At 36.2% G+C, this 9,685-nt stretch overlaps 2 non-coding genes across 2 annotated transcripts; both read left to right on the top strand.

Moving 5' to 3' along the window:
* The first annotated feature begins 9,038 nt into the window (after nt 1–9,038).
* Nucleotides 9,039–9,112, top strand: TRNAP-UGG (transfer RNA proline (anticodon UGG)). Its single transcript has one exon. It is a non-coding gene; the product is annotated as a tRNA-Pro (tRNA).
* A 139-nt stretch (nt 9,113–9,251) lies between these two features.
* Nucleotides 9,252–9,325, top strand: TRNAW-CCA (transfer RNA tryptophan (anticodon CCA)). Its single transcript has one exon. It is a non-coding gene; the product is annotated as a tRNA-Trp (tRNA).
* The last annotated feature ends 360 nt before the right edge of the window (nt 9,326–9,685 follow it).

Raw genomic sequence — 9,685 nt, 5'->3', positions numbered from 1 at the left:
GGGCTTACAAATTTGATCATGATCAATTGCTTTGTGGATTGTCTCATGTCTCTTGATTAGTTGGTATTTATCCCCTCAATATCGCAAGTTTCTTACCTCCAAACAAAATATTTACTTGTTACTAATAAAAAATCAAAAAGTTTAGCCTACATTCTTCCTTAGATCCCTTATTTTACTCCGATAGTATTGCGGATCACAATCGATGCAAAGAAAATGAATGCATTTCCATACTATAATAAAAAGGTAAGTGTAATAAATAGAGAACTGGATCATGTCACATGACTTATTCCATTTCTACTCTATGGGATCTTACGGAGCCTGTTCATGGATGACATGGTTGCGATATGATCATAGAAGATATTCTCCTCAAGTGAACCAGCCTATCCTTCCTAGGTAGGGGACTTACATGTTGATTGGATGCGGAGACACCTTTGGTTGTGAATTCTAATGTGGCAGATCCAATTCTTTATCTGCATGGCCAAATCAATAATTCAAGTCACACACTCCCATAATCCGCCTTTTTTCTTTCGTAAAATTAACTTCAACTATTTGTATTGTATAAAAATACTTTGGAGTTGAAGAGAAGTATCCAAATGACATGTGTTATTTTACAATAACCCATGCTTGTAGCAATGAAATACCAAAACCTACCCGATATGATATATGATAATTATAATTCTCTATGATATGCCTTCCCTATAAAGGACCCGAAATACCTTGCTTACGTATCATTGGAAAGTGCATTAACATAAATTCGGCAGTAAGCAGAGGCAGTACAAAGGTATGTCAACTATAAAAACGAGTCAAAGTGGATTGGCCCACACTAGCACTTCCGCGTAATAACTCCACTAAAGGCGATCCTATTACCGGAATGGCGTCAGGTACACCTGTCACAATTTTGACTGCCCAATAGCCAATTTGATCTCAAGGCAAAGAATAACCAATTACACCAAATGATGCAGTCAAAACAGCCAAAACCACACCTGTGACCCAAGTTAATTCACGGGGTTTTTAAAATCCCCCTGTGAGATACACACGAAATACATGCAGGATCATCATTAAAACCATCATACTTGCTAACCATCGATGAACTAATTCATTAACCAACCAAAGGTGGCCTCGGTCATTATGTATTGAACCGAGGAAAAAGCCTCTGTAACGGTTGGTTGGTAGTAAAAAGTCATAGCAAAACCGGTAGCGACTTGTACTAGAAAACAAGTAAGTGTAATTCCCCCTAAACAATAAAATATGTTGACATGGGGAGGAACATATTCCCCCTGAATCTCAAGACGTTCCTCAAACCAATCATATACTTTATTGAGATAGGTAACTAACCCGAGTCCCCCTCTAAGAGCCGTATATGAAAATTTCATCTCGTACGGCTCAAGCAGAAACACAAAAATTTTCAATGAATATTAGAAAAAAGGTTCAAAACTTCATCAGCCACTGAATTGGGTCGATTTGCCTTGAAGATATCAAATAAGAAAAATCCGGAATATCTTCTTTGTGATGATAATGCCAAAAAATCTCAAGTTGGCGCGTCTTTCTTTCTTCCTTTCCCTTATGTTGGTCATTAGAGACTTCTTGACTTTTCTCTTCCCTATAAAGGATTTGTTTTTTTATGCGTAATATAGAAATTATCTTGTCGAGATCCTATGAATCAGTTCAATTAAAACCTTAGATTCATACTAGAGCCACAATGATTTAGTCTCAAGCTAAACAAAAGGCAAGGGTTCTTCGAATAAGAACCGCTTGATAATCATTTGTTGAATCAGTGTAATGACTCGACAAAATCGAGAGAAAAAAAGTTGTCTTTTGGGCAAACAAAATTGGAAGGAAGAAAATTTCTTTTTTATTTTTATTTAAGAACTACTTGAATTTTTCAGTCTGGTTGCGAGGTCTTAATAGTGAGTATGAATCATAGTTCCATTTTTTTATCCACTCTATCTATTTCGTGTTCCAGATACTAGAATAAATAATATCTGACGAATTAGAATCATCTTGATAGAGATAACAGGCCCTTTCTATGAATTATCAATAGGATCAATTCTAACAAGTCACACACTCATATTCCAGAGATACCGAAACAAAAAAATTCTGCGGTCGAACTACCATAATATCTAGAAATGTAGATCTTAAACTAGAAAGGCTTTTTTGGATGGAATAACTCTAACTTCCTAGTTTTAGTTAGTAGAAACCTAATTGGTTAAAATTCCATCCAGTAAAACGGAAGAATTATAAATTTCTAAAATGATAGATAGGAATATAGCGAATAAAGCCATTGCGATCCCCATAAAAGGAGTAGTCCCCCAACCCGGGGCGACTTTCCCATATTCCGAATTCAAGGGTTTCAGTAAACTACCTGCACCAGTTCGTTTTGGCCTAGGTTTAGAACTATCTTCAACGGTTTGTGTAGCCATAAATTCTATTTAATCATTGGTGTTGACTTTGTATACTATTCCGTTGTAGTTGTAAATACACGATCTTTTCGTAGATCCATTGTAATCTTGAAATTCTAGAAAAATTGGAAACAACAACTTTAGTCGCCATCTCCATATCTGGTTTACTTGTAAGCTTTACTGGGTATGCCTTATATACCGCGTTTGGGCAACCCTCTCAACAATTAAGAGTTCCATTCGAAGAACACGGAGACTAATTTAAGTAAGAAGTCCCCCAGATAGGGGGACTACTTACTTAAATGAAATTATTTTATTCTTTTAGTTGGAGTTGGTGGAACCTTAGGTGGTTCTCGGAAGAAGATAGTGAAAAAAAATTATCCCTAAAGTCGAAACTAAAAGGAACGTATAAACCAATGCTTCCATAGATTCGATCCTGGTTTATTTACAATTATAACTTCCACACCTATTCATTTGTCATTTGGGAGAATTTCCCATATAAAGAAAGAAAAAGAGTCAAAGAAAGGATGGGAGATGTTTCCCATGTCAAATCAAAAAAGAGAGGGAAAGATACTATAACAATGTGTATCAGACTGCCTGTTTCCTTGTAGTTGGATCTCCCACTTTTTGGAATGTTCCAAATTCCACTTGAGCATCCAAATCTGGATCAATACCAGCAAAAACATCTCGGAACAATGTTCTAGCACCATGCCAAATGTGTCCGAAAAAGAAGAGCAAAGCAAAGGTAGCATGACCAAAAGTGAACCAACCCCTTGGACTGCTGCGAAAAACACCATCAGATTTCAAAGTAGCCCGGTCTAATTCAAAAATTTCCCCTAATTGAGAATGCCTCGCATATTTTTTACAGTAGCAGGATCAGAATAACTTACTCCATTAAGTTCGCCACCATAGAACTCCACCGTTACACCTACTTGTTCAACACTATATTTGGATTCTGCTCTTCTAAAAGGAACGTCTGCTCTAACAATTCCCTCCTCATCTACCAAAACAACCGGAAATGTTTCAAAAAAAGTAGGCATACGGCGTACAAAAAGCTCACGTCCTTCTTTATCTCTAAAGACGGGATGTCCTAACCATCCAACAGCTATTCCATCCCCATTGTCCATTGAGCCTGCTCTGAATAATCCCCCTTTTGCCGGATTATTACCAATATAATCATAAAAGGCTAATTTTTCGGGAATTTTAGACCAAGCTTCTGATAAACTAAGATTTTCGGCTAAACCATTGCTAACTCTTCGATATATTTCTTGCTGAAAGTATCCCTGATCCCACTGATAACGAGTAGGCCCAAATAATTCGATTGGGGTCGTTGCTGACCCATACCACATAGTTCCAGCAACTACGAAAGCTGCAAAAAAAAAACAGCAGCGATACTACTGGAAAGTACAGTTTCAATATTGCCCATACGTAATCCTTTATATAGACGTTGAGGCGGACGGACACTAAGATGGAATAAGCCCGCTAATATACCCAATGTACCCGCAACAATATGATGAGAAGCTATTCCCCCCGGAACAAAAGGATCAAAACCTTCTGCACCCCACGCTGGATTTACAGCTTGTATTTTTCCAGTTAGTCCATAAGGATCGGATACCCATATCCCAGGACCATACAAACCCGTTACATGAAATGCCCCAAAGCCAAAGCAAGCCACCCCTGCAAGAAATAAATGAATTCCAAAGATCTTGGGCAAATCCAAAGAGGGTTTTCCCGTCCGCTCATTAGAGAATATTTCTAGGTCCCAATATACCCAATGCCAGATCGCTGACAAGAAACACAAGCCAGAAAACACAATATGCGTACCTGCCACACCTTCATAACTCCAAATACCCGGATTTGTTACAGTTCCTCCTGAAATACTCCAACCACCCCACGAATCCGTTATTCCTAAACGAGTCATGAAGGGAATTACGAACATACCTTGTCTCCACATTGGATCCAGAACAGGATCAGAGGGATCAAAAACTGCTAATTCGTATAAAGCCATTGAGCCAGCCCAACCAGAAACTAGAGCTGTGTGCATTATATGCACCGCAAGCAATCGACCCGGATCATTCAATACGACAGTATGAACACGATACCAAGGCAAACCCATGGAAATACCCCTTTAGCAAAGAAAAATAGACACGATGTCGCTTTATTTTATCGCATTGAAAAAGACTATCCATATCCTATGTACCTAACCCTTCTAGGGGATTCTGTGTCAGAAAGCGCGAATATTTATTTCATTCCATTAAAAATAAGAAGCCAATTCTGTTCATAAGAAGAAAGAGAAGCAGATCTATTCTATACTCGATAAGTGCCAATATGCAATGGGTAACTTGGCCAATTTGGAAAAAACGAAGAATAGATCGCTACCCCTCTTTGTTTAGCATTCGAATCACCCATTCCTTTTTCTTTATTCAATCTGTCTTACATTCCTTATATGTATAACCTTTCAATCTACGTATTAATAGAATCTATAGTATTCATATAGAATAAGAATAAAAATTAAGATAATAAACTGCGGATTCTTTCTTTCTGTTCCATTCTTACGTTTCCATATTAAAGTGTGGTTTTCTTACTTAAATTTAATAATATTAATCTGATATGCCCATTGGTGTTCCAAAAGTACCTTACCGGATTCCTGGAGATGAAGAAGCGACTTGGGTTGACTTATACAATGTTATGTATCGAGAAAGGACACTTTTTTCGGTCAAGAGATTCGTTGCGAGATCACGAATCATATTACAGGTCTCATGGTATATCTGAGTATAGAAGATGGAATTAGTGATATTTTTTTATAAACTCCCCAGGCGGGTGGCTAATCTCAGGAATGGCTATTTTTGATACGATGCAAACGGTGACACCAGATATATATACAATATGCCTCGGAATAGCCGCCTCCACGGCGTCCTTCATTCTGCTTGGAGGAGAACCCACCAAGCGTATAGCATTCCCTCACGCGAGGATTATGCTTCACCAACCTGCTAGTGCTTATTATCGGGCAAGGACACCAGAGTTTTTACTAGAAGTAGAAGAGTTACACAAAGTTCGCGAAATGATCACAAGGGTTTATGTAGTAAGAACAGGCAAGCCTTTTTGGGTTGTATCCGAAGACATGGAAAGGGATGTTTTTATGTCAGCAGACGAAGCCAAAGCTTATGGACTTGTCGATATTGTAGGGGATGAAATGATTGACAAGCACTGCGATACTGATCTAGTGTGGTTTCCAGAAATGTTTAAGGATTGGTAGTGTCCGGATTTCTTGTAAAGTTATTTCACAGCTAAATTCGTGTTTTCCTTGATTTAATAGAAAATAGAAAGACTTCATGATGAGCAATCATCAGGTTAAGATGGATCTAAACCAATCCATTTTTTTCTATAGACATACAACATGCCGACGGTTAAACAACTTATTAGAAACGCAAGACAGCCAATACGAAATGCTCAAAAAACGGCCGCGCTTAAAGGATGCCCTCAGCATCGAGGAACATGTGCTAGGGTGTATGTGCGACTCGTTCAGATCATGACTTCAAACAAATATAAAAAAAATTGAAGTATCCATGATTAGTACCAATGAATAGGATATAGCTTCTCTATCCTAGATTTCTATGGTATATGGAATTTATGGTTTCCTTTGGTGCAAATCCAATTATCTAAATTGGAAATAAGAAGCAATTCTCCCATTGGTAGCAAATGGTTATCCATTAAGCGGAGGAAATAGTAATAAAAAGAAATAGGCTTATGCTCCTTTATCTTAAAACAACGGACTAACAGGGTCAGCTACTTAGCCAACTTTCATAATTAAATACCGTCACTGTATGGATAACTCTTATTGTGAAAAGAGCTATTTACTCTATAATGGATAGGTAGAGCCAAAGAATGTGGACTATACAAGTTCGCAATACCTTTTGATGAAAGAAAGGGCTCCGGTGTATAGAGAGGGCCTCACCGTTTAAAAGGGAACCATAGAAACGATGGAACCCACTATTTTTTTAGTATTATTAGAATGAATTCGTTATTTCGTATAGAAATAACTGAACGGAGTGGAATAAAAAATCATGGTTGGGAAGGTTACTATAGCAAAAGCCATTGGAATTAATATTTTATATATCGGAATAATTAGTTTTGTTATTAACGAGAAAAGGGTGGCTAAAAGAAGAGAAATCATTAGTTATTCATTAAGGTTAATTTGATTCAATGACCAGAGTTCCGCGAGGATATATAGCCGGAGACGACGAACAAAAATGCGTTCATTTGCCTCAAACTTTAGAGGGGCTCATTTAAGACTTAATCGAATGATTACCCAACAGGTAAAAAGAGCTTTTGTTTTCCTCTCATCGAGATAGAGGTAGGCAAAAGAGGGATTTTCGTCGTTTGTGGATCACTCGGATAAACGCAGCAACACAGGTATATAAAGTATTCGATAGTTATAGTAAATTAATACACAACCTGTACAAGAAGAAATTGATTCTTAATCGTAAAATGCTTGCACAAGTAGCTGTATCAAATCCAAATAATCTTTACACGATTTCCAATAAAATAAAGATCATCAATTAAAGGTATAAATAAAGTAATATACTGGAATAATAGAAGATGAATTCCCAGAGAGGGAACTCCGGGAAGATACAACAACTTAAGATTAAGTGGTAGGAATCAACGAGCTGGATTACTTTCTTTATAATATATATAGGCCAGGCCCTTTCGAATTCGAATAAAACATCAATAATCGGAACTTAAGTTCCGGTTGTTGTTTCTTAAATTTTGGTTGTTGTTTCTTAAGTTTCGATTGGAATTGTACTTTTGCGTTAATTGAGGAATATGTCTATTTTTTCTGGGTCTAGAACCTGTAATTATTGAAATTGACTGGGCTTGAAATTGCTTTTCGTTCTCATAGTTACGAAACGGTAAGAAAGATAAAATACGAGCCTGTTTTATAGCAAGAGTAATTAATCGTTGTTGTTTCAAGGTTAATCTATTTATTCGTCTCGATAATATTTTTCCTTGTTCACTAATAAATCTATTAATTAAACTCATGTTTCTATATCAATTCGATCTCCCGGGCCAATCCGGGGACGCCTACGAAAAGGTTGTTTAGATTTACGAAAAGTTTGCTTGAATTTACGAAAAGTTTGCTTGGATTTACGAAAGGGTTGCTTGGATTTATTAAAAGTTTGCTTGGATTTACTAAAGGGTTGCTTTGATTTAAGAAAAGGTTGTTTAGATGTATACATGATTTATTCCTTATTTAAAATTTGAAAATTTGAAAATTCACTTCTTTATTTTATTAATTTAGGATCCAGAAGAAGTAGTTTTTCTTTGATCCATATCTTATTTGATTCATATTATAGTATATGAATACCCTCTATACATATGAAATAATATCTACCGGAAATCAGATGAGTTGATTTGTATTTTGTATTCTATACTATGTTTTCTTTATATATTAAATATGAAGTTCTTACTCTTTCTGTTGTTTGGAAAGATCGAACACACGATGTTCCTATTTCTTTATTTCATGATGAGTCGTATGCTTGCGACAATAACGACAAAATTTTTTGAATTCTAATTGTCCGGGTGTATTGTGGCGATTCTTTTGAGTACTATATCTAGAAATCCCCGTCGATTCCTCATTGGCACCTTTTCGAACACAACTGATGCATTCCAAAATAACTCTGATTCTAACATCTTTTCCCTTGGCCATGAACCTCCTTTTGTTTTTGGATTGACTTAACTTAATTCTTCTACTTATTCTTTTATTCTTCTATTTTGAATCCGAAGAAGAAGAATAAAATTCATTAGAATAATTTTTTTTATTCTTAAATTAAGTAATAAAAAATAGAGAAATAATTAAAGAATACAATCCTTGTCGAATTAGCAAAGATTTTGATTCGAAATCCTTTCATTTAATTAGCCAGCCCCGCCTTTTCTATGCTCTGATTTCTGAGGTCTTATTTAGCTTGGGTACCCCTTTAAATTGAATTTCTATTTTCAAAAATGGGGTTTACCAAATTTTTAATGACTCTGAGGTTCAATCCAATCCATCTTTTCTTTCTTTTTCCTTCCGATACTAAAAAAAGATTGAAAAGGATCAAATTTTGTCATATCACGAAGAAATCTATCCCTCCCATAGCAATAACTAGAATTAAAAAAAAGGGAATGACAAAGCATCTGGGAATAAACGATTAATTTCTATCAATAAACCTGCTAAAGCACCAAACCATAGAGTACTTAGCACGGGTGCTACAGAGAGATATGTTTTTATATCCCGCATTGAAAATCCTCCTTCCTTGTTGGAATACATATATGATCATAAACTCTTGCCCAAGATTGTTATGCTATATATAAAATGAACCATATTGACGAAATTTTCCTATCCCTAAAAAAGAAAAAGATGACCCCTTCTTCCTATATATTAGCAAGGAAAAGTAATCCTTCCTTTATAGGCGAAATTATATTGGATTTTATATGTATATAATTCCTTAATTATATGAGACCAAAAAGAAGAAATGACACGAGGGTTCTATATATAGATAGAGAAAGAAAGAAGAAGAAAATAGAAAGAAGAAGAAAATTATGATGTGGAAAAGAAGACAGGAATTGTGTACAATGGCATTGTACAACAATTTAATTTGGAAAAGGGATGTAGCGCAGCTTGGTAGCACGTTTGTTTTGGGTACAAAATGTCACAGGTTCAAATCCTGTCATCCCTACCTATTACTTCTTTCTTCTTTATAGGCAGTAGCGACGAGATCAATTAAAGTAAAGTGGGTATAACTTGAATTTGTGGAGACTATACGTACGTGAGATACATTAGGAATAGAAAAATATTTTCTTTTTGAATGAATGAAAGTGCTCTTAGTTCAGTTCGGTAGAACGCGGGTCTCCAAAACCCGATGTCGTAGGTTCGAATCCTGCAGAGCGTGATTCCATCTATTTTATGTCGAAGCAGAGTAAAATAACTTAACAAAATTGAATTGTAACTCCAATTTCAATTTGACCTCCTCCCTGGTCTGGAGGAGGTCAATAAAAAAAATGACTCAATCAAAGATCCAACTGATCCCCACGCCTGTATTGCAAATACGCAGTCACGAATAATCCCGCTAAAGTAATAGGAATTAGGCCTAAGACGATTCCAAATAGAAAAACTTCAATCATTTCGATTTGTTCGAGGGGATAAAAAAGAGGTACGATCTATCCCTAAATAGTACTCTAAATTATCCACGAATCTCAATGACCAAGAAAAGAATTCCTAATTAGTCTGGAAAAGAGTCGTAGAATGCCAG

Source organism: Aegilops tauschii, chromosome 5 (genome assembly GCF_002575655.3).
Source record: "Aegilops tauschii subsp. strangulata cultivar AL8/78 chromosome 5, Aet v6.0, whole genome shotgun sequence".
NCBI lineage: Eukaryota > Viridiplantae > Streptophyta > Magnoliopsida > Poales > Poaceae > Aegilops > Aegilops tauschii.
The sequence above is the reverse complement of the archived record's forward strand: the minus strand, read 5'-3'. Positions and strand labels throughout refer to the sequence as shown.